Source organism: Syngnathoides biaculeatus, chromosome 15 (assembly GCF_019802595.1).
Source record: "Syngnathoides biaculeatus isolate LvHL_M chromosome 15, ASM1980259v1, whole genome shotgun sequence".
NCBI lineage: Eukaryota > Metazoa > Chordata > Actinopteri > Syngnathiformes > Syngnathidae > Syngnathoides > Syngnathoides biaculeatus.
In genome coordinates this window covers 5,493,792-5,519,792 of record NC_084654.1, presented here as the reverse complement: position 1 = coordinate 5,519,792, position 26,001 = coordinate 5,493,792, and the positions used below count along the sequence as shown (strand labels likewise).

At 42.6% G+C, this 26,001-nt stretch overlaps 1 protein-coding gene across 3 annotated transcripts in view; it reads left to right on the top strand.

The window, feature by feature from the left end:
• lrfn5a (leucine rich repeat and fibronectin type III domain containing 5a) overlaps positions 1 to 26,001 on the top strand; it is a 160,880-nt gene that overhangs the window by 818 nt on the left and 134,061 nt on the right. The window lies entirely within an intron of this gene.

Genomic DNA, 26,001 nt, shown 5'->3' with positions numbered 1-26,001 from the left:
AGTTACGTCCATTATATCTGTACATAGACGCCATCCTCCCTTGTTGTGTATTTGTTTGAGTTAGTGTACCGGATTTGAATGTTGGAATGGTGGCAGCTCATTGGGGTTTGGGGTCTTCGGTGTGCGCCATGGGACGAAGGAGGTGGTGTTATTATATAGCTGGGTAGGTGGGGTGCATGGCTTACTGTAGCAGATGAGTACATTTCAAGGTCATAGTAGGAGTCCAGTGCAAGTTATCCAGGTGCAGGGTGCGTGTGCGCGCGCAGTGACGTGTGCGCGTGTAATCCTTGACCGGATGTCAGTGCGCCCAGGCTAAATTTCACCAGCTGCCTGGGGTGAGCAAACTATTCGCCTGTAAGAGTGGTGCGACTCCGATGCAATCTCACGCGCACGATGATATACGGGTCAATGTCTGATTAGACAATTCTTCACAACATAAGTGGCAGCAATATATATATATGTGTTTTGCACCTGCAGGACTATGTCGTATATGTCGTGTGCAGTGTGAAAAGCACAAGTTTCACCTTATAGTGGATCCAAAACATGAACGCGCATACAGCACCGAAAACAAAATATACACATTAAAGATTTATGTATTTCAAGTGAACCATTCCTTTTCGACGTTTCATGAGTGTGAGTTGTTACCTGTGTGCATGTTAAGTGAAATGCACCTCTCATCAAAGACCGCCCTTGTGTGTTAGATAAGTATTCCTCACCCTCATACATTTTATAATTATATTTGGAAAAAAAATCCCCATGTTTTTCAGGCTTCTTCAACGGATTTTCAAAGCAATAATTAGCACTCATAAAACATTTACAATTGAGGGTGTATGAAACAGCGATACATGGGCATTGATTTCATTGATCCATCATAATCAAGGAAAGCATCTTGTGCACTGCTTTCTAATATAACTGAGCTGACTTTGCTGCATCATAGCTGAACATTTTTTTTTTATTGAATAAATATAAATGCATTTTTTCCACCTATGGGAGGTTATACTGACATCGAGGAATTCATCCATTTTACAGTATGCACCAATGATGCCCATCCCATCTGACTTTGGGCAAATAGCATTTGACGACACCCCGCTCCACCCATTACTCAGTAAAATGTTTCTGATCATATGCCATTTTCAGTGCGCTAGCAAATGGGGATCGGCTATGTCGGTACGAAACATAAACGCATTTAATCTTTGACAAATACAACAAAATGTTGGAAGATCTTGGCATGTCCTCTAGTGGGAATTTAGGTGGAAATGACTTATTTTTAACCCAAAAAAGGGTACACAGTGAATAAGTGGCTTAACCACTCCATGGAGGTTTATCAGGCTAACACGTATAATTAATATTCTTTGTTACACCTTAACCAGACAGCAAGGGTTTTTTTTTTTTCACTTGGCTGAACACACTTCATCCAGTAACAGGTTATCTATTACTCCCTCCATTTTCTGCATCACTTATCCTCACTAGTATCGTGACTAGGTGTCCCAGCTGACTCTGGAAGAGATGTGGGATACATTCTGAACTTGTTGCCATCCAGTCGCAGGACATATTTAAACAAATGACTATTCACACTCACACCTATAGGTAATTTAGAATATTCAGCTAAGCTGCTGTGCATGTTTTATGAATGTGGGAGGAAACAGAAATACCCACCGAAAAGCCTAACAGACACGTTGAGAACATGCAAACTCTACAAAAGGGATAGTGTGGATTCGAGCCCTGGTCCTCAGTACTGTGAAACAAATGTGCTGACCGGTCATCTGTTGAGCCGCTGTTAAAAAAAAAAAAAAAAAGAATAATTGCAAATAAATGTAAAAAAAAAAAATCTTGAAATGTTTGAAATTCACATTTTACCCAAACTTACCACACCAGTGTGTTTATTTATGGTGACATTGTTGATGTAGTACACTCATAGACGAGTTGATTTCATGAGCCAAGTAGAATTAGCTTGCTTCCCAGCTTCAAATCTATTGCAAAAGGTGAACAGTGAATTGTTACTACCAAAAGTTGGATGTTCCAGATTTCACAGACTTGTGTTTTGTATATCTCAGAGTTAATCCTGCAGCCATGATGCTCTCTCTCTGGTTGATGGACAATTGACATGTCATGACATCGCTCACCACGTCAATGAATCATGTTGAACATGCTCACGCCACAGGAGGCTCAAGTATTATTGTATATCTGTGACCCACAAATACACCAGTCGCATTCTCCAGCTCTGTTGCCCCAAGATGGGAGTGAACAAGTGCAAATGTAAACTATTTTGGGACACATCGTTAAGTCATAGCAGTCTGTTTATCCAATATCTGTTATATTGGGTCCTTTTATCAACGTTCCACTGCATATCCAAATGAACCACTCATACTGGTGATAATAGCCCATGGATATGGAAGCATTATATAATGCTCTCTGGCACTAAAAAGAGAGCTTGGCTAAGTATTTGAAGAACTGGTGATTTTCACTCCATTGTACTTTTGCTTAAGTGTTGTATTTACATGTAAAAGGGTGGTTTGCTATTCCATTAGCTTCTGGATAAACGAATTGGAGTTTTTACCTGAATAATGCAACACAGGAATAAGATTTATTTTTAAAGTTTTGCCCACTTTCATAAATGTTTGTGGAATTAGCTGTGGGCCTACTGCTGTTTGTTACAGCCAATGCTTTTCTGTCTTTGTGATAAACAGAGCATTAAGAAATTGTAAGGAAGGTAAAGGTTATTTTCTTGAGCTCATTTACAGTGAAACCAAGCCTATTTCCAGTTCACTTTTAAACCATTTACCTGTTCACAGTTTTAGGGGAGTGGAACCTATCCTCGGGCAGACGTTTGACGAGTTCAGGCACAAAGACAGGTAACAGCCATTTAAAAAAAAATTGAGATAGCAGCCCCTAGCGCCGGGGTGCTCAATGCGTCGGTCGATCGTGAGGCAGTTTTAGTCGATACCGCCGGCGTGTCGCGAGTATTAAAAAAAGGCATCAGCCATATTTTTCTGAACTTTAGCTCATGTGCAAACAACGACAGTACAGGGAAAAGACGCAAGTCAGCAAGTTCCCCCCCCCCCTATTTTAAGCCCTCGTTTAAGAAATCTTATCAAACATCAGTATGGATGCTAAAGTAAAGAAGACAAAAACGTATCACGAATGTGAGGCACACTTTTTTTCACATTTTTTTTCTAAGTGTGTTTGCCTCATCTGCCAGTGTAGTGAAATGTGGAATGGCATTTTCGAACTGTTTATGTTTATTGCACCAAAAAACAAAATGAGAATGAGAAATGTGAGTGAACTAAAATCCCAATTGGCCACACAGCAGTCACTTTTCACACAATATCGTTCAACAGCGAAAGCTGCCACCGAAGCATCGTTCTGGGTTCGTCACATCATCGTTAATAACAAGAAGTCCTTCCAAGACGGAGAGATGATAATAGAGGAATAGCTGACTCATTGTTCCGATCTTTAAAAATAAGGCGGGGATATTATCTTCATTAAAATCCCTCCAGCTGTAAAGGAGTACAGTTACACAAAGCTGTGAAGCAATGGCTGGTGTGGAAGGACATCGGAGGTTGTGGGTGTTTCGAACTGCTGTTGGACACAGCCCAGGTGTGCCGTTTAATTCGCATGGTGTTTAGTGATCATCAACGTGAACTCAGATAGTTACAAAAAATGTTTATGGTTCACTATGTTGTGTTGTGCAATATTGGGTCATGCAAGGCACACAAACATACATTTACACGTAAGGAATCCTCAATGTACTTTAAAATAAATATGTTTTGCAATTTTGTAGTGGGTTGATCTTTGTGGCTTGGTCATTCTATTTCATTATTAGTCATTCTAAAAAAAAAAACTTCAGGCCCCCCCCAACACTCCCACCTTACCAGCGGTCGATCGCAAGAGGCTAGCTGCTTGAAAAGTAGATTTTGTGGTAAAAAAGTTTGGCAACCCCCGCCCTAGTGTGTTCCCTTCATTACTTTTTTCATAACAAATTTACAAGCAAGTCAAATCAAACCACCGCAAAATCTTCTATAGCCCATGTATTATGATCTTAAAAACAGAATGAATCGTCAGAGTTGGCTAACCGCCGTTACATTATTTCCACAAAAGGTGTTACTTCCGCTGCAACAATAGGAAACGTGTTGCAGGTCACATGCCAACAAAAGCCACGCCCCCCATGAAAGGAACCTTTTATTTGCAATATGTAACCTTTGCTGGGCGGCACGGTGGAACAGTTGTAAAGCGTTGGTCTCACAGTTCTGGGGTCCAGGGTTCAATCCTGGCCCTCCCTGTGTGGAGTTTGCATGTTCTCCACATGTCTGCGTGCGTTTTCCCCAAGTACTCTGGTTTCCTCCCACATCCCAGAGACATGGAACATGAATTGGACACTCTAAATTGCCCTTAGGTGTGATTGTTAGTGTGACTTGTCTGTCTCCATGTGCCCTGCAATTGGCTGGAAACCAGTTGAGGGTGTATCCCGCCTCCTGCCTGTTGACACCTGGGATAGGCTCCAGCACTCCCGTGACCCATGTGAGGAAAAGCGGCAAAGGAAAATGGATGGCCTTTGCCTTTTTGTCGCTCGTTTCATTCTTTGCTCCAAAGTCATGGAAAACCACCATTTGGTAAACGCAGACGTAGGCAACCGGAGAATTCCACGCATTTTAAGGACAAACAAGATCAACATAGTGGTGATGATAAAACTCCGACGATTGCTTGTCAACACAATGATGCATCGTGTGCTGGCAAAACCTTGACCGAAAGAGAGCATGTTGTTTGCTCTCTGTTACAAGTTGCAACCCAACCTTAATATCTCCTAATTCTTTCCTAATACATGAGCAGATTTCTCACACTTTTGGGATTATTGCACAGGAAATCCGCAGAAATGATACAATCCTAATCCCTGCGCCGTACACCAAAATTATGAGAAATCTCGATGTGTTCCACCAATACGGAAAAGACTGGAAAAACTACGACTATGAATCTGAGGCAGCTGAATTCACCCAGAGCCAACATTACTTCGAAATCAGCGAGGGTCGAGTCGTATCGATTAATGGAGAGAAACTAGGATCCAAGACTGGTTTCGGTAGTGAGTTCTGCGAGCATTCGATTCTAATGCATGAAAGAAAGTGGTCACAGTTTACTCTTTTTCCTGACCTGAACTGTGTCAAAAAAGCCAAGAAGAAAGTGGTTATGAAACATCTGAATGAACTTGGTGTCCCATGTTGGAGAATACTACAAAGGTGCGCTGGTCACTCTGGTGGAGCAGGAAGTCATTCAGGATCTTGAGCGTGATGAAGAATAACTTTTGCTAAAGAACAAAAACATCACTTAGTCTTTTGATGTAAAGAACTTGCACTTCATTTGAAAACACACTGGACAATGGACAAACTCATAATTTTTTGCAGTTATTGAATTTGTTCATTTTGCTGTACTTTAAGGTTGTGTAGGGTATGTTTCACCTTATTTAAATGTCTTGAAGAACACAATTCATGTCCTCAGTAGATTGATTACAGTAATTTAATGCAACAGCACCACTTTTATTTGATTTTCAACAAGTTGTTGCCATTTGGCAGAAAATTGGGATTTAGACATTTTTGTTATTGAGGGAGATGGGATTTAGCAGATTTTGCACCTAAAAATGATACATGTTGGAAAATTGATTACACTGTTGAGTTTTGATTTTTGAAAATTTCAAATTTTATCCCATGATTCATCAGCCTCCACAAGGACTGAAATAGGCTACATGAACCCATTTGTACAGCTCTCCAGAAAAAAAAAAAATAATTTCCCACAAAAGACATTGATGGATTTAGCTGGTGTTGCATCTGAACCTTTCTTATCTTCCACAAAATGGCACCAGAACCCTGGCTAACAGGAAAATATTAATTGCTGTCAAGAAAGTATGTTAAAGTGATACATATTGATTGAGAGATTTTTGTGTCAAGGAGAAGCAAAGTTTTCACAAGGTTGTTAGCGAAAGTAAAAGTTGTAAGATGTGTTTGTGGTATGATTATGATTTAAAATATCAATATAGGGGTGTAATCAATTGCCCATGTTTATTTGCAACAAACCTCAGTCACAGTTGTACACTGTCTCAATTTTGTTTTTAGTTTACCCCTGCCCTACCGAAGGAAAGACAAACATGTTGACTAATATCAGGTCTATAGTACAAGGAAGTAATGGCTGTGAAGACTGTCCTTTACAGGGACTGGGGGATTTTTATTACAGCGTCTTTCTTCTTGCCCTCTGTTTATCTCAGCTTTCAGCAGCAGCTTCCCTTCACTCTCTCTTCAACTATCTGACAGAGGGTTGCAGGATCCTGCAGAGTGGATGGTGGAGCTCTAATTCAATTTATTCCACTGCTGAGAGATGGAGAGCTGAATCAACTGAACCAGAGAAAAGTGAGAGTATAGAAGGGAGCAAGAAAGCTGGTGACCAAGGATGTTAGCTAAAATTTGCCAAGGGGTGACAAGCCTTATATTTGACTGTCATTGTGACATCTCAATTTTATACAGTATTTATATATCCATCCATTTTCTTAGATGCTTATCCTCACATGGGTCATGGGAGTCCTGGAGCCAATCTCAGATACTATCGGGGAGGAGGCAGGGTACACCCTGTTCTGATTGCCAGCCAATTGCTGGACACATGGAGACAGACAACAGTCACACTCAGAAATCAAACCTAGGGGCAATTTAGAGTTTCCATTTAATGTATTTTTTTGGAATGTGGAAGGAAACCGATACAGTCACAGGCAGAACATGCAAATTCCACGCGGGGCCAGGATTGAACCTGGATCCTCAGAATTGTGAGGTCAACGCTTTACAGCTGCCCCACCATGCATATTAGAAATGCCACAATTATCATGAATGGTGCATCTGGAAAGTATTCACAGTGCCTAACTGTTTCCACTTGTTGTGTTAAAGCCTGATTACAACATGGAATAAATATATTTTTCCAAACCTTTATGCCAACAATACTCCTTCACGCTAACATGAACAAAGTCATCATCAGTCACTCACATTTGAAAAATGTACGGGTGTGGTCAGTCATGCCCACAGATTTAAAGATACGGGTGTGGTCCACCAGTCATGCCCGCAGATATAAATTTGCGGGTGTGATTCGGGATGGAATCTCAAAACCTTAAAATAACTTACTGAGTTGTTATACCCGAGTATGAAGTTGTTGCATAATACCATAATCCTAATTTATTGACACTGCATAGACTGACACAGACATTTTTAAAGAGGTTAATAGACATTTGATTTCAAAACTAAATATTCATATAATCAAATCATTTTATGTCATCATGATGTATTGTTATAATATCACGTAATTTATGGCATTATCTATTGTCAATCCATTGATTAAAGCTAGCAGTAGATGATCTATATCTTCCTAAAGCAAGTAGAGGGGAAAAGTTTTCAACTTCAAGATAACACGGTACCACGGGGGAAAATGACCGTTCGCATTTAGATATATGGATAGACTAGTCTAACATTAGCACTTAGATCAAGTCAAAGTAAATCACAATCTCATACTTATTATAGTTAGATACTGAAACATTACCTACATTATATCCTAGAAATGTTTTCAATGTACAGTGAAGAAAATAAGTATTTGAACACCCTGCTATATTACAAGTTCTCCCAATTAGAAATCACAGAGGGGTCTGAAATTTTAATTGTCGGTGCATGTCTACTGTGAGAGAGATAATCTAAAAAGAAAAATTCAGAAATCACAATGTATGATTTTTTTTTCCGATTTATTTGTGTGATACAGCTGCAAATAAGTATTTAAACACCTGTCTATCAGGTACAATTCTCACCCTCAAAGACTTGTTGGTCTGCCTTTAAAAGTCCACCTCCACTCCATGTATTATCCTGAATCAGATGCACCTGTGTGAGGTCGTTAGCTGCCTAAAGACACCTGTCCACCCCATAAAGTCAGTAAGACTCAAACTTGTAACATGGCCAAAACCAAAGAGGTGTCCAAACACACCAGAGACAAAATTGTACAACTTCACATGGCTGGAAAGGGCAATGGAGAAATTGGCTAGCTCTTTGGTGAAAAAAGGTCCACTGTTGGAGCAATCATTTGAAAATGGAAGAAGCTAAACATAATGGTAAATCTCAATCGGAGTGGAGTACCACGCAAGATACCACCTCGTGGTGTCTCACTGATCCTTAAAAAGATGAGGAATCAGCCAAGGACTACACAACAGGACTTGGTCAATGATCTGAAAAGAGCTGCGACCACTGTTTCCAAGGTGACTGTTGGTAATACACAGGGGTGGCCAACCAGTCAGAGATGAAGAGCCACAGTTTTTACTGTCTTACGGCAAAGAGCCACATCATACACACGAATATTATTCCGTCCTCAGACACATACCTTTGCTCAGCCAGATTTATTGTAAATGTCACACACACCAACATTATAACAAGAAAAATACTCCTCCAGAGTACCAAGACCACAGGGCAGTATTCTAAAAAAAAATTAAATTGTGTGCTCTCTCACATAGACGAAGTACCAGTTCAACCAAGTCTTGTCTTGTATGTCACAACTCTCATCCAATGCCACACTAAAATACTCACATGCTTGAAGATCAGAGTGCAACTGTGATTCAACAGCTGTTAATATCCGATATTCTGCGTTCAACACTGTGGCGGGACAGTTGAACGTCTGATACGCTCCATTTTAGTTTGTCGACTCCGGGAGCCAAGATTTCAAAGGCGTCAATGAGGCATTTTTTTATGAAATCTCCTTCGTTGTATGGCTTTTTAGCCCGTGCTATGTTCCAAGCCATCTGATATGATGCAAGCGTTACGGTCTCTGAGTGTTTCGTAAATTTTTGGAAAAACTGCACCTGGCTTTTCAAAGTAACCAACTTGTTCTTGCGAAGTTCAGTCCCTTTTGGAAATTCCTGTTCGATGTTAGGGTGGAGTGAGCTGAATTGACGCTGAAGATTTGAAGCTTTGAAATGCGCTAATGCTGTGTGACATATAAGGCAGATCGGCTTGCCATTACGTTCAACAAAAAAATATAAACTCTCCCACTCTGGCAAAAACGTCCTGTGTTCTTCTTCATATTTTCATTTGGCTGTGCTTTTTTCCCCTGCCATTTCAAGAGGTAACTTGACGGAAATTGTTTACAAAACAAATGATGTCATACGAAAGATTTTCTCATGGCTCGTTTGACGTCACTCAAACAAGCTTACATGGTCAGTGTGGCATCTAGCTGTAGGGTGAGTGAATGACAGTGCCAGCCAAGCATTTTTGACGCATCTCATGTGAAAGCTCCTTAAAAGCTCCATTAAACTAGTTAAAGAGCCGCATGAGTTTCGCGAGCCGCGGGTTGGCCATGCCAGGACTAATACGTCATGGTTTGAAATAATGCATGGTACGGAAGGTTCCCCTGCTTACCCCACCACATGTCAAGGCCCGTCTTAAGTTTGCCAATGACCATTTGGATGACACAGAGGAGTCATGGGAGAAGGTTTTGTGGGCAGATGGGACCAAAATTTAATATTTTGGTCATAATTCCACTAACCGTGTTTGGCGGAAGACGAATGATGAGTTCCATCCCAAGAACACCATCCCTACTGTGAAGCATGGGGGGGGGTAGGATCATGCTTTGGGGTTTTTTTTCTGCACATGGGACAGGACGACTGCACTGTATTAAGGAGAGGATGACCGAAGCCATGAATTGTGAGATTTTGAGGAACAACCTCTTTCCCTCAGTCAGAGCATTGAAGATGGGTCGTGGCTGGGTCTTTCAACATGACAATGAGCCGAAGCAATATACCAGTTTGTTCAATCCTCTTTTTCTTCACTCTAAATCAGCCTATTGCGATCGACTGGCGGGGTGGGGGGGATGCATGCGCGCATCGCCAGGACTGCTCGTAAATCGGAGGCCGGCTTGCTAGAACGCACCTTCATGTGCGTGCGCTCGACATATTGGCCACACCTGAATCAAGCGACGAGGTGGATTTTTTTTGGGGGGGGGCATGCCGTCACACGATCAACCAAAACTGCCTCGCGATAGACGCATTGAGCACCGCTGGTGTAACTGAATTTCCTTTGACATGGCTCATGATGTTGATGACTTTCGATGTAAATGCGCTCGCAGTCCATGAAGCAGTTCAGAACATCCGGAGGCAAGCAGTTAGTGTACAGAAAGCCTTTATTCCCTCCGTGGTCAATGATCAGTGAGTCAGTCAGGAAAAGCAGCAGTATCAGAAGAGGCAGGCTTACTAGGATGGTCAGGGAACAGCTGAGGGTCGGTACACGGTAGGTCAAGTATACGGGATGCGGGCACGAGGCATGGGAATCAACGATCTGGCGGAGGACTAGTTGTCCCCCGTGTCCTATAAGTACCGGGTGTAATCAGCCGAAACAGGGTGCAGGTGTGTGCTGACTAATTGGCTGACCACACCCAGCCTGAGGAGGATGTCAGGGGCATGACAGATATGTGGTATCCAGTAACTAGAAACCCACTAAGTACAGAACAGAGGTCCAACAAGTCTGAAGATTTAATAAAGTGTGGAAACAATTCAGACAGCTTTGTAATTGGTCTTGTTTGTATATTTGCTTCCTGATTAATGGAGGATGAAGAACATGTGGCAATACGATTCTGGTGATTAGAGAGTTCAATAGACTGACATTGAGACACATTCTAAAAATTAAGATAAAAAGACAATAATGATGTACAATTATCCAGCTCATCAGCAAAACTGAAATATAATGGGTTGTTAAAATGTAATTGTTTTTTCCTCCATGCATCTCTCCTCTTCAAAGTTTTATGGACATTAATTTTGGATACATTTCTGTAAACCTGCAGTGTTAGGATATGCTGTTTTAGTTACAGTTTTCAGTTATATTGACTGCTGTGAAAAAGGATTATTACATAAACTGAGGGAAGTAGCTGTGACCGAGATTTTAACACAATACTGTAGATTTGAGATGAAACAATTTAATGAATACAAAATAACAAAAATCCCACCTTATCCTCACAAGGGTCGTGGAAGTGCTGGAGCCTATCCCAGCTGTCATCGGGCAGGAGGCAGGGTAGACGCTGAACTGACATAAAAAAATGCATTAATTGGATTCTTTAAATTGAATTGCCATTAGGTGTGTTTGTGAATGTTACTGTTGTCTGTCTCCATGTGCCCTGCGATATGCTGGCAACCAGTTCAGGGTGTACCCTGCCCCCTGCCAGTTGACAGCTGGGATAGGCTCCAGTACTCCCGCAACCCTTGTGAGGATAATTGGCTCTGAAAATAGATGTGTCTGTATATATGAGAGAGAGAGAGAGAGAGAGAGACAGCTAAGGCTTTAAAGAAACATTTCAGGACCGTTGTCACAAAAGGAATGTCAAACACAAATTATGAGTTTTCCTCTTAAATGTAGGCCAGATGACATTTTTTCCCTCTTTCCAAAACTCATCAAGATGGCCGTGACCATGGAGCTGCAGAGGATCTTTCTACTCTTTCTAAGATTGCATTAAAGTGTGGCAGAGAAGGTTGGGAAAGCACATTAGACTCCAAGGGGGATTACCTCAAATGGAAAATCTTGTAGTTTAGATTGCAAAATATTGTTTATCCTTTATAACATCAGTCCTGAAATATCTGACGTGCTTCGTACACAACATAATTCCTGGGAAGGGTGAAGAGATGGTCCACTGTTTCACAACCAGGACAACTCAGTCTGCCAATCCACAATCCAAAGACACCATCCCCAATGTCCATGTGATGTTGCAGAGGCATATCAGCCAGGACAGCCTCGCAACATTCCGAGCCTTTAGGAACTCTGGGTGAATCTCATCCAGTTCAGGAGTCTTGCCACTGAGGAGCTTTTTAACCAGTTCAGTGACCTTAACCCCATAGATAGGAGAGCCCGCCTCAGAGAACCCAGACCCTGCTTCCACATGGGAAGGCATGTCAGTGAAATGAAGGAGCTCTTCTTCTCACCGACTCACAACATCCCAAGTCGAAGTCAGCAGCGTCATGTTCTCTCTATTCGGAGTGTTGAGAGTGCAATGCTTCACCCTCCTGAGACACTGGACCAGAATTTCCTCAAAGCCGTCTTCATTTCGTTGTCCATAACGTCATCGAACTCCTCCCATGCCAAGGATTTTGCCTCAGTGACTACTAAAGCAGTATTCCACCTGTCCACCCAGTACCCATCAGCTTCCTCAGGAGTATTGGAGACCAAAAAGGCATGATAGGACTCCTTTTTCAGCTTGATTGTTGGTGTCCACCACTGTGTTCGGGGATTTCTGCCTGGAGCTACTGCCCCCGCAACACAACCCGGAGAAGCCATAGAAGATGGATGGATGGATGGATGGATGGATGGATGGATGGATGGATGGATGGATGTTTTTTGTAAGGGAACTTCCCCATGGATTCCTTTTTTTGCCAAGTCTCTTCCTTAGTGTTTAGTCATGAACACTGACCTTAACTGAGACCAGTGATGCCTGTGGATGGTGTCTTAGGGTGGATGAGTAGTTGTTTCACTCTTTGAATAATTTTGCTTCACCCACCATTATTGAGAAGGTTCATTAGTTTACCTACTTTCTCCATTTCTGTGGTTCATTGGAGTTGCACACTTTTTCAAATCCTATTTCACATAGGGCCAGATACATTTAATATGATTTTCCTTATATAAAAATAATCTGTATTTTAAAACTGCAAATTATATTTTTTGGGTTGTCTTTGTGAATTATAATTGACTTGATAATCTGAAACATTGATAGTGTGATTATTATGCAAACAACTGGGAAAAAGGAAGAGGCAGTATACCCTTTTCCCTACACTATACATACAGTATATGATATATGCAAACCAAAAATTTTCTTGATTCAAAATTATAGTCAAGTTTGCGGTCCCACTGAAATTGAGTGAAATTGTGATTTGTTTGAATGCAACATCAATAAAACAATCAACATCTAATGAGTTGGCTGTGGCAATCAGAGATACTTTTTGTTGTTTTGAGCCAAAACGCTGCAAAGAAAGCTACAGCATAAAATGCAGTAAATGCAAACATTGCAGAAACATCTTTGGTTTGTTGTTTTCAATTTAAACTAGTACTCCTGTAAAATGTATACACAATTCTGTGGGATTTCATTCTTGTGATCAAATCACAATAGAGAAGTATGTTTCAGAATCCCAAGATAGACACATTTAGCGTCGTGTATTTTGAAATCTCAAAATAAAGGAACATATATTTTATGCAACTGCCAACGCTCAATTGTGGGGGCAGGATTATTTATTTAAAATGCTCTGTCTGAGTCAAGTACAGAATGAAGGGACTTTTTTGAAAGTTTTGAATCTTGCAAGTGACTAGTTGATGAAAGGCTAGTGTGTTAACTCGTACGAATTGGTTAGAGACAGGTATATAGGTTAAGTCAGGACTCTTCCTGTAAATGTAACTACTTATGTCAGTCGAAGACTAATTACAAGGACAAGAAGCTCATCTGTGTTGATGTTTTGTGGGCGGATGAGGGACTGCATACTGAGAAGATTAAATGTTACACTTAATTAAGATGCCTGGATTCGGGAAATCAGAGATCAGTGGTGATCTATGCCAAAAGAAGCTACATTTAGCCTAGCTTGTTAGCGCATGCCATCTGTTCACACGTATTGCACCCAAACAGCAAGTGCAAGCTCTGTTATCCCAGAGGAAAATGTTACTACTCAGAGCTCACTCTTCTATGGCTAAGGAGACAAAGTTTGAGAATCTCACATAAGCCTCATGTTACTTTCTCTTTCATCACCAATGTTTCTCATATGTCTATTCTAAAACTCACCAGGAGAAATAAGAGAAAACAAGAACGTATAGGGTGTCAAGTATGAACAAATAGTAAAACCTCGCTAATCATGAATAACTGTTTTTAATCGTCTCATTTATTTCAGAAAGGAGAAAAAAAATACTGCAGTTCCGATTGAGCAATATGTGAGTCATACGGACACACGCACAAACACGCACACACACTCCAAATTCTCTAACAAAAAAGATGCATGTGAGGTTCTCCACTGAATGATTACATGGATACAGATTTATTTTTCTGGCAGTGAAAATAATGTAAGACTTGAATCATGTGACCATTCCCTACCACCTGACTGAATTTCCATATCCCTATTCCAAGCTGCTTATCCTCACGGGGTAACGGGGGTGCTGGGGCAAGTCCCAAGGCAGACTACACCCTGAATTGGTCTCCAGTCAGTCAAATGGCACACATATTGTACACTGTAACTGAGTGGGAACTGATCCCACGCTGCCTGCACCAAAGTCTGGCGAGTGTACCACTACACCATCAATGACTCTCTGACTAGATTTACTAGTACTATTTCTTAACAACACCCAATCATCTTCTTCATATCTTGACGGAGCAAAGAAACAGTGTTGGAGGTTCCTCTCTCTTCAGTGTAGGACTGTGATATAAAATAAAGAGGATCTTTGTACACAGAGTCATTGGGCTTTATGATTCTTTAGCAAATAAAAGATGAGCTGACAGACAAATGTGTTTCCCTTTTGGAATATATAAAGCAATGTGGATCGGACTCAATCTTCATCTTCTTTATTAAAGGTCAGCAAAAATCCTGTAATTAAATTTATCATCATACAATCTTAAAAGGATTTATAGAATCATCCACATTGCAGATAATTTCTAGGAGAAGTTTCTGGATCTTCAGAACACTTTCTGAGTTTGAGCGGGAAGTGGTGAGCTGATGGTAGTTGTAGTGTTGTGACACACCCCTATCTGCATTGAGGGTGAGTCGAAAACAGATCCATTTTGTCATGTTCCTGCCGGTCCAGCCCCGGCTGGGCGGGTCCCAGCGCACCGGCGCTGATTATGAGGCGCACACCTGCGCCTCAACCTTGTTGAGTAACCCCTGTATATATAGAACCCAGTGGACGGTCTGGGTTTGCCAGATCGTCGCAACTCATGCCCCGTTCCAACACTCCCGTATTCGTGATCATGAACCCGTATGTACCGACCTCCGCCTGTTCTCCGACCAACCCCGTAAGCCTGACGCCTTCGCCACTCCTGCTATCTCTGATCGATCTCCCGTGTACTGACCCCTGCCTGCCCACGGACCTGCTCTCTACGCCCGACGTCCTGACTACCGCTGCTGCACTTGACTGTCTGCCTGATCCCCGACTTTGGACCGAATAAACACTTTTGCCGAACTACCTTTGCGTCTCCGGAGTCCTGCATTTGGGTCCTCCCTCTGTCTCGATGGGTCGTGATAGAACGATCTGGCCAACACAGGACCCAGCACGAAAGACCCAGCGTCGCCGAGACCTACGTGAGGTAAACCGACTGCCGAAGGACCAAGCCTGTCCTATCCGGGTAGGCTCCATGATGTTGTCCCCTTCTTCTGTGTGACATGCACCGCCTGCGTGCCATGAATACGTCCTCACCACGACCCGCTCAGCACCTCATTTTCTTTTGGACTCCGATTTTTCGGACTATGAGGAGGATCTTGATTTGTATGACCGGCTGGCCGACTATGATTCAGATTTTGACTATGAATTTCCTCTCCCTATCTTTAAGCCCAGTCAGTTTGTTTAACCTCCCCATGTTTCCAGCTCCCGAGTGTCTTCGCCCGGTAGGTCCAAGTCCTCCAATCCATTTATGGGAACCCGCTTGGCCATCTACCCGGGTCCTCCGCGTGGCGGCCAGAGGAGACACACAGGCCGGGTGCTCCCTTGTGCCTCCCGCTGCGTAGCAACAAAGACGTCCACCCACTCCTCACCGGCAACGGTCAAACCAGCAGACCCTCAGCTGGTGGCAAAGATTCCAGCCCAGAGGGAGGAGGGGTCGCCAAATCACGAGGTGTTCTCCCCCGAAATGCGGGCAGAGATAGAGCGGCAGAGTGCCGAACTCGTGGTCCTCACGGCCCAGGTTCGGCGGGGATTAGAGAATCAGCCGAGCTACACCCACGTCGCAGTAGCAACAGAGTCGCTGGTGGATCACGCCCATGTTGCAGTGACAACTGACCCGTTCCCGACTCACGCCCATGCTGCGGTGACAACGGACTCCCGGACAAGTCACGCTCAGACCGCAGTAGCAACGGACCCGCTACCGAGCAAAGTTCATGTCGCTGTGGCAACGGATCCACTGTAAGTGCACACTGCGATAGCCACTGATCCGCTACCCAGCCTCGGCATACTCACATTGCGGCTTCGACAGACGTGCTGCTGATACAGGCTCACGCCACGGTATCCTTCAGCCCCTTTTCGGACCGAGGTCACGTCGCGGGTGGCGACAGATTCACTGCCGCGTCACACCTACATCGCGGTGGTGACAGGCGTCATCATGACCGCCATAGGAAAAGGGTGGAATTGGCAATCGAGGATGAGCCTGCCAGAGCGCCTTCAATGTGCGTGTTCCCAAGGAACAAGACCCAGAAACGACTTGCAGAGGGCTTAAGTTCAGAGGCTGGAGTGAATTCTGATAAAGACGAGGCGAACTATTTTCCTCTAGTGAAGAGGAGGAGGACCTTATCATTCCCGTCGCTCCGTGCTGTGCCCAGGAATGATCCATTCACGCCCCCTAGTGTTTGCCAGTTCTCCTCCGGGACCCCTGACTATGAGCCAGTCGGTGTCCATCTGAAGGAGCCGACTCTCATTCAGGAACAAGCGCCCAGTCCAGGAGTGCCAAGGCAAACACCGGAAGTGCAACAACACAGCGTTCTGCCGCCTGTGGGTTTTCAGGAGCCAATCTCCAAATCTCACGTTCCTGTCCAGGAGGTGGTGATGATTCCGCAGCTGCCTCACGTTCATGCCCAGGAAGTTGCAACGGTTCCGCAGCCGCCTCACGTTCCTGTCCAGGAGGTGGGGACAGCTCGTCCGTAGCCGCCTCACATTCCTGTCCAGCAGGCAGCGCCAGCGTCACAGTCCCCTTCGTTCAGTACCGGTGGCGACCGGTCACCAGCCATCCCTCACCCCTGTCTCAGCAGCAACAGGCCCGTGGCCGCCCCACTGTTCTGCTTCAAAGGCGACTGGCACGCGGTCGTTCCACGCCCCTGTCTCGACGGCAACAGAAGATGGCGACGGCTCATTGGCATCCTCACGTTCCTGTCCAGCAGACAGTACCACAGTCCTCTTCGTTCCAGTCCAGGCAGCGACCGGTCAGGGGCCGCCCCACGCCCCTGTCTCAACGGCGTCAGGAGCTGGGTAGGTCAGATGTGCCCCACCCCGGAACTGGAAGGGCATCGGGATGGCTATGATGATGATCGTGCCGGTCATCGCTTTGGTCCTTCTCTCCGTCATCCTCCTCACTCCTGATGTTTCCCAACCGCTTCATGACCTAGCCTTGGCAGCGACTGATCCCCGGCTGCCTCATAATGAAGCCTCGGTGGCGACCGGCCCCTGGGCACCTGCCGACCGAGCCTCGGTGGTGACCGATACTCGGTCGTCCCGCAACCGCGTCTTGGGAGGGCTTCGTCCAGAGCAGTTGCATGCCTTTGTCTAGTTCCTGTTTTGCCGTTGGGTTCCTCCACGAGGACGTCCACCCGAATCACCCCGTGGGGATCCTGGTGCTTGGGGTCCGGGTCGTCTTCCTGACCTGTCCAGTCGGACGCCTCGTGTTTGGTGGCCTGTACGGCCACCAGACAGACCGGGGATGTTGGGTGCCCTTCGCCGGACCCCCTTCCACCTGCCCCTGGACATTTTTGTGTGTGTGTTTCTTTTGTTTAGGCACGTCTGGGAGCCGCAGCTTAGAAGGGGGGCACTGTCATCTTCCTGCCGGTCCAGCAGTGGCTGGGCGGGTCCCAGTGCACCGGCGTTGATTAGGAGGTGCACACCTGCGCCTCATCGTCGTTGAGTAACGTAATGTCTTACCTAATTGAGATAAGAACCCCCCGACACATGCCTGCCTGCTACCTGATCTATGGAGAAACACTGCAACTTGTGTTCATTTAACCACCTGAGATGACTTACAAACTGGAAATATAGCCTAAAATATACCAAGCAAACCTTAATGTTAACAAGTGTGAAACTTCATAGCCACATGCGGTCTAATAGCTAACAGCTACAGTAAATTTAGTATTTTCCAAACAGCACTATCCATCCATCCATCCATCCATCTCAACACGGTTTATACTGTTCAGGGTCAGGGGGCGCTGTAGCCTATCTCAGCTGACTTTGGGCGAAAGGCAGACTACACCCTTATCATGGGGAAAATGGATAGATGAATAGTCACACATAGTGCAATCGCGAAAGACCAAATTTGTCTGATCAAGGCATTATGTGTCCATCTCAGATGTGTTCTGTCCCACACGCCCGGCATGTTTTATTAAAAAGAACTTCCTCGGTTATTAGACAGCGGCATGGCTGCTTAGCCACCACCTCACAGTTCTGAGGACAGGCGTTCAAATCGTGCCTGTGTAGAGTTTGTATACCGATATGAGTTTTCTCAAGGCACTCCGTTTTCATCCCACATCCAAAACCATGCATGGTTGCTTCATTGAAGACTATAAATTGTCCATAGGTGTGAATGTGAGTGTGAATGATTGTTTGTTTATGTGTACCAAGTGATTGGCTGCCAAAGAGTTCAGGGTGTTCTCTGTCTCAAAGACACCAGGGATGGGCTCCAGCGCTTCCACAACCCTTGTGAGGATAAATGCCACAGAAAATGGATAGATGGATTGCTTTCAGACATTTACAGGACTACGTCAAAAGACACACGGTAAGGCTAAAAATAAATGAACTTTTAGATTCAAATATGCTGTACTCGATTGAAACGTGTTTTGCAGTACTATGAATTATGAGATTGCATCAGCCAATCACCGTTAAAATGATAATTATTGGCTGATATCGATCAAGCCGATCAAATCAGTGTAAAGTCTGAAATAAATGCTAAAAGCCATAAGTCCAAAAGTGCAACGAATTGTCTACCTTGTCAGCTGTCTCAACGTTGACATTTTATTGTTTCACCAACTGCGTTGGGAGTTGACTTGGGCTGAGCCCGGTGGCATGTCAGAAGCGACGCATAAAGCTTCCTTTACGCAACATAATCTTACTCCAGGTGTTTCACTGAGGTGACTGGAAATTAATTTTCACTAAATTAAGACACTTTTGGGCGGCATGGTGGAGCAACTGGTTATAACATTGGCCTCACAGTTTTGAGGACTGTGGTTCAAATACCGGCCCCACCTGTGTGGAGTTTGCATGTTCCCCTTGTGCCCGTGTGGGTTTTTTGCGGGAACTCAATTTTCTTCCCACATCCCCAAAACATGCATTAAGTGGACCGCCATCGTTGGGCACAAGCATGTCTTCATGTGCATTCTTCTTCAGTGGTTTTCTCCACTTTTTCTTCCGGGCTAGCAGACTAGTCATCGAAACTTGTCAGCCAAATTTTCTAAACATGAACAATTGCGCGATAACTGGAATGTTAGTCCCGGTTCCAATCTGTTCTAGAGTCTTGATGGACAACCCACATGGGCTGTTCCATCATTGAGGATCAAAATGACCAAAAGTTGTCTCAGCGTGTACTGTATTTTTTTTTTTTTTTGTAATTTCAAGAATTGTTATAATACCCATTCATGAAGATCTGAGTGTTCTAAAGGTGTCATAGTTTAAAAGCAGACCAGATAAATAGGACAGAGACTTTAAAATTGGTTCAATGTGAACTCTCTTTCTTTCCTTTGTAAGCAGATGTAGCTACATTTTCTCAAGACTAGAAAGAAGATTTTTATAGTAATTAATTCTGCAAGTAATAAAAGCATGACTTAATCTTTCAGTATTTGTTTTCGACAGAAATGGATGCACTATGGTGTTTTATTAATTATATAATACATCTTTTATTATGTCTATCATGAGATTTACACTCGATTCGAATATACACCAATGTTCTTTGGATTTTTTGATGGTTTAAGAGCTAATGCTTTAAGTTTAAAGTATAGCTTTTATCCTTGTGTGTCAGGATCAATAGCTAGAGTTTATCCTGAGTCATCGTAAATGTTCAAGTCAATATGTGGATAAACTCAAACCAGTTATAGGATTAAATTAGTGTTTTTGTGGAAAATTCTTAATTTGCCCTTCCTGAGCTTTGTATGAGAGGCAGGAACTAAAGACGAGAGTATAATGGGTTCATAGAGAAATTTTTGAGGTAGATCACAAACAGACACAATAGTTGAGAAACTGACAAATTTATGAGAGCTTGTTGAGATAGATCTCTCCAAAATCCTGAAGGAGACTAAATTGAGATTAATGGCATGTTATTGCTCTGAAGAAAAAGATGAGGCACAGGAGCAATATGCCTTACTCTCAATTTGTTAGCACATAAATCTCACCCTTGTCAAGGAGAAGTAAATTAAACATATTTGCAATCTACTTTCAACATTTCTTTTCCTTTGGGATGTCTCTGTTTGCTGTTATGCTGCCAGTGTTCTTTCAAAGATCTTCAAGTGACATGATATGACTTGTAGAACTACACATTATATGAGCATTTTTTTTGTATTTACTCTGTTTAAGTGTTTGCAAGCATTTTTTTTTGTGGATTTTCAGTTACACTGACATCACTGTCATAAATTACAGCTGTAGTGTGTATCAAGGTTGAGCAAAACATAATTTATTTAGGAAATCCATTCGGCGGAATTGGACGCTTAGATTCACCTTCTAAGTTTGTCTGATTGACTTTACAAAATCAAACATTGTTTTGAAGGGCTACACATACTTTAAAAATATTTAACATTTATGAAAAGGGGACTACAAAACTTTTGTCAGTCTCAGAATCATAAAGGCCGCTCTATTATACGAGTTCTCGATGTACTCATAACCTGAGGACACACCGCACGACAGGCAGTGAGATTTATTTATGGAATTTAATATCATCGAAAATGAAACACAGCTACAAAAACAAAAATAAAATAACACTTCTGGTAAAAAGAGAAAGTTAGGAGTAGACAAATGAAAGAGGACATCATATGTGTGGTTTCTTGATAAAGATAATGGTGTCTGAGCAGTTAATGCATTCAGTCAGTCTGAGAGAAATGACAGGGCTTCACACCTATTAGTGTTTCTCTTCCTGCCTGTTTTGGGGCTTGCTGGCAATTTCAGAGTGGTCACACATGGCTGAAAGTGTACCTGTACTCCCTGCTCTGATTACCTAGCGGTGGTCCACATATAGGATGAGAATTGAAGTCCGTCTTCATCCCAGGCTTTTCGAACTTACTGCCCAAACCAGCCCGGTGGCAACCTTGCAACAGGACAAGAGGAGAGTGAAAAAGGCACACAAATAGCAAGAAAGCAAGAGGAAAGAGAGGGACATTTTAATAACCCAGAGAGCATTCTAAAGGAGGATGGAGAAAGTGGGAGAAGACCACACCAGGCTAGATCTCATTTAGAACTTGAACTATTCATTAAGCTGCAAGGTGTCACGACCCATTGCAACGAAGGTAGGACCCAAATGCAGGGGTACACGGGAGTGCCGATGGAAATCGGGAAAAACGTTTATTATTCAATGGTCGGGGATCGGGCAGGCAGTCAGGTGCAGCAGCGGTAGTTGGGACGTCGTTCGTAGAGAGCAGGTCAGCGGGCAGGCAGGAGTCGGTACACGGGAGATCGATCAAAGCAGGCAGGAGTATCAAGGGTGTCAGGCTTATGGGGTCGGTCGGAGAACAGACGAAGGTCGTTACACACAGGTTGACGATCAGGGATACGAGAGTGCTGGAACAGGGTATGAACCTCAACGATCTGGCGGAGAACCAGTCGTCACCGGGTCCTATATATACAGGGGATAATCAGACGAAACAAAGCGCAGGTGTGTGCCGACCAAATAGCGCGACCGCGCGGGCACCCGCACAGCTCCGGCTGGAGCAGCAGGATCATGACACAAGGAACAATTATTTAAACTTTGGTCGTGTCAGTCATAACCTGCATATTGTTCAACCACATTTCATGCTGAATATGTTCCACTTTAAAGACTGGAGTCACCCAATTCTTTGTGCAGCAGATTAAAATTTTATTTCTGTAAACAGCACAGAATACACGTTTAGCTCACAGCACATAAATAGCATTCGCTAGCAGTTCTCACAGGAGGTTTCCTCTGGGCACTCCAGTTTCCTCCTACATCCCAAAAACATGCAACATTAATTGGACACTCTAAATTGCCCCTACGTGTGATTGTGAGTGCAGTTGTTTGTCTCTATGTGCCCTGCGATTGGCAGTTAACCAGTTCAAGGTCTACCCTGCCTTCTGCCTGTTGACAGCTGGAATAGGGTCCAGCATGCCCCACGACCCTTGTGAGGATAAGCGGCAAAGAAAATTGATGGATGGATGGATGTTAGCTGCTTTGACCTAAGGAGATTTTCCAAAGCCCATGATGTTTTAAATACAGCTTGAAGTTTCTTTTTTAACTTATTTTTGACCATTTGAAAAAGTGGTGGTTACTGTGAATTGAGTTAATTTGATTTCACTGCCACCACACAGCATTCCTAGCTGATTTGAGCCTGCATGCCAGAAACAAACAGAAAAAAAATGGCCTAATGACGTCTCATATCTAAAAAACACGTTACGTCAGATCATGTCTATCTCAAGACGCTTCAGTACTTGCCCAATAAAGCTGATTCGGACTCAGAGTTATAAGTGTTGAACTGATTCTTAAGCCACTGAGACACGAAAGTGTGATCAACAATTGAATAAATCATTGTCATTCAGATTTTTTTTTTCTCCTACAACCTTATTCTTAATCTTCTATCAGAGCAAATTGTTTTCATTTCCACCAGCAGAGAAAGACAATATTTGAAACTGAAAGTGTATAGAAATATTCTTAAACATACACCAATGCATACTTGTGCTGTACATGGTGTACATTTTATTCCTTGTTATATATGTTTTGAGGATTTTTTTCCCCACGTTTTAATATTTTAGGATTGTAAGCATTTTATTTTACTACAAAAAGATACAGCATATACTAATAATCCTGCAACATGATTGCATCTGTGTCTCCTGTTACTGTGTGTGCATGTATTGTACGTATTTAAAAGAGTGTTTTCTAGTGTAGGTGTGATTCAGCGGTAGAGGAACTAAAGACGAGAGTATATTGGGTTCATTGAGAAATTTTTGAGGTAGATCACAAACAGACACAATAGTTGAGAAACTGACAAATTTATGAGAGCTTGTTGAGATAGATCTCTCCAAAATCCTGAAGGAGACTAAATTGAGATTAATGGCATGTTATTGCTCTGAAGAAAACGATGAGACACAGGAGCAATATGCCTTACTCTCAATTTGTTAGCACATAAATCTCACCCTTGTCAAGGAGAAGTAAATTAAACATATTTGCAATCTACTTTCAACATTTCTTTTCCTTTGGGATGTCTCTGTTTGCTGTTATGCTGCCAGTGTTCTTTCAAAGATCTTCAAGTGACATGATATGAGCATTTTTTTTGTATTTACTCTAAGTGTTTGCAAGCAAGACACGAAAGTGTGATCAGCAATTGAATAAATCATTGTCATTCAGATTTTTTTTTCTCCTACAACCAGAAAGACATTGAAATAATTGCTTTGACTCAATATAACCATGAGTTTAGAATTTGTCTGTTGTTGGATCCTTATTTTTAATCTTCTATCAAAGCAAATTGTTTTCATTTCCACCAGCAGAAAAAGACAATATTTGAAACTGAAAGTGTATAGAAATATTCCTGTAAAATGGGATATTTATGAATTCAAAATAAAAGTTGTTTTCAGTTTAGTTTACATGGATACAAAATGCCAGATTTTTCCACTTGTTGAATTCAGCAGAATAACCTAATGGAAATATACCTTTGTGTCCTTGGTGGCAGCGTTCCACTTTAATAAGCCGTCAATTTGACTGTCAGGATGGCTTGATTGCTGCCACACCGCTGAATCACACCTACACTAGAAAACACTCTTTTAAATACATACAATACATGCACACACAGTAACAGGAGACACAGATGCAATCATGTTGCAGGATTATTAGTGTATGCTGTATCTTTTTGTAGTAAAATAAAATGCTTACAATCCTAAAATATTAAAACGTGGGGAAAAAAAATCCTCAAAACATATATAACAAGGAATAAAATGTACACCATGTACAGCACAAGTATGCATTGGTGTATGTTGAAGAGTTTAAGGTGTTTAAGACAATAGAGAATGTTTATAACAGTATAATAGAGGTTGATAAATGGCCTCACAGTTCTTAGGTACCATGTCCAATCCTGGCCCCGTCTATGTGGAGTTTGCATGTTGCAGTTTACAAGATTCAGAGACTGGTTGGCCAACTTTTCAGGTCACCACCATGTTTCTCCTCAAATTCGATATTGTGTCACAGGCATTTTGAGAACATAGATAAAAGACGGTTGGAGCCACGGTTGGAGCGGACCTCTAACCCGAGTCCAAAGGAAGCTTTTAGGGAACGCTGTCCTTTTAAGCAGCATATGCCAAGCAAGCCATCTCTATATGACATAAATATATGGGCACGTTGTGAGGCCATGAAAAGTTATGCAAGTCAAATGTTGGTGGACACTGGGACAGACAGTGCTCTCAAAAAGAACCAAGGGAAGCTTGCAGTTGCAGGATGAATGCAGGTCACAGGGGAAAAACCATGAGGTGACAATTTCTTCATGTCCTGCATTCTTGGTGAGGAGCTGCTCTGCTCAAAAATGACCATGACCATTTTTTGGGGGAAGATGAGAAGAAATGGATCTGGACAGTTTAATATGTTAATATTCTTATGTTCTTTTTTTGTTGGCTATTCACTGATCTTGTAAGATTGTGACAATGTCAAGTAATGTTTTAGGATCATTTCTTTTCTGCAGAATTAAAATATTCATGGTCAGTTTTGGCCAACAGCACAACAGATGTCACTTTTTGTGACTTTAAAAAATGTAAATAATTTCAAATTAAATTGATAACTTTGACCCAAAGTACTTTGTTATAAGCAGTATACCAAGTGTCTTCTGAACTGCTCCCTTTTAGTAGCAGTACTGTATTCCAATAACTGTGTTTATTTGGAACTCGCTTTCAACTGTAAATGTTAAAATCAATAAGGCCATATGGAAGTGCCACAGTTTTAAAGAAGAAGTCTTGTCGTTTGGATTAACAATGTATCCAATAGGTCATGTCCTATGTACTGTACCTTGAAAATGTGAGGTTAATCCTCCATCATTTAATGGTGTTTTGAAAAGATTTTTATCGGCAATTACGAATTGTCACGGGTGCTGCCATTTTGCCGAGTCACATGACCTACATGCACGAATGTGACGTATTACGTGCGCAAACAAAGAAATCATCACCGGTTTGTAGTGTCTTCACATGCGGTACCACCACGATTGGAGATGATAAAATACCTTACGGTATCATGAAATTTTGCCATAATTCAGATAGATATCATCCGTGGAATGTTCGGTGGCATGTTCTGCCCAGTGAGAAAAAGTATCATTTAAGGAACGGAAACTGGAGTGTCTGGAGAAAATCTACGCAGGCACGTGGAGAACATGCAAACTCCACAATACTCGACACACACACACACACAAACCCATCTGAATATTCAACGTTATTTACAGCCACAGCTTCAAATCTGTATGGACTTATTCCTCCGTCTTCCCAAGCAACTGATACTGCTATTTCTTCATCAGATGAGGATAAATCTGAGAAGTCAGCGCTGGCCATAATTGTTTCCTAACGTAAGCGAGCCTATTTTGCGGCACGTAATACGTCACATCCCCGCATGTAGGTCACATGACTCACCAAAATGACGGTCCCCATGAAAATTTGTAATTGCCGATAAAAATCAAAACACCATTAAATGATAGAGGATTAACCTCAAATTTTCAAGGTACAGTACATAAGACATGACCTATTTGATACATTGTTAATCCAAACAACCGGACTTCTCCTTCAATATTCATCAAATGTTAATTAAGACACCTAACTAAACAAGTACTGACAATATGGATTAATAAATTTTTTTATCATGAGTCTTAGTGGTACAGTCATTTCTGACCAGGAACACCAAATTGTTGAACATGAATTCATA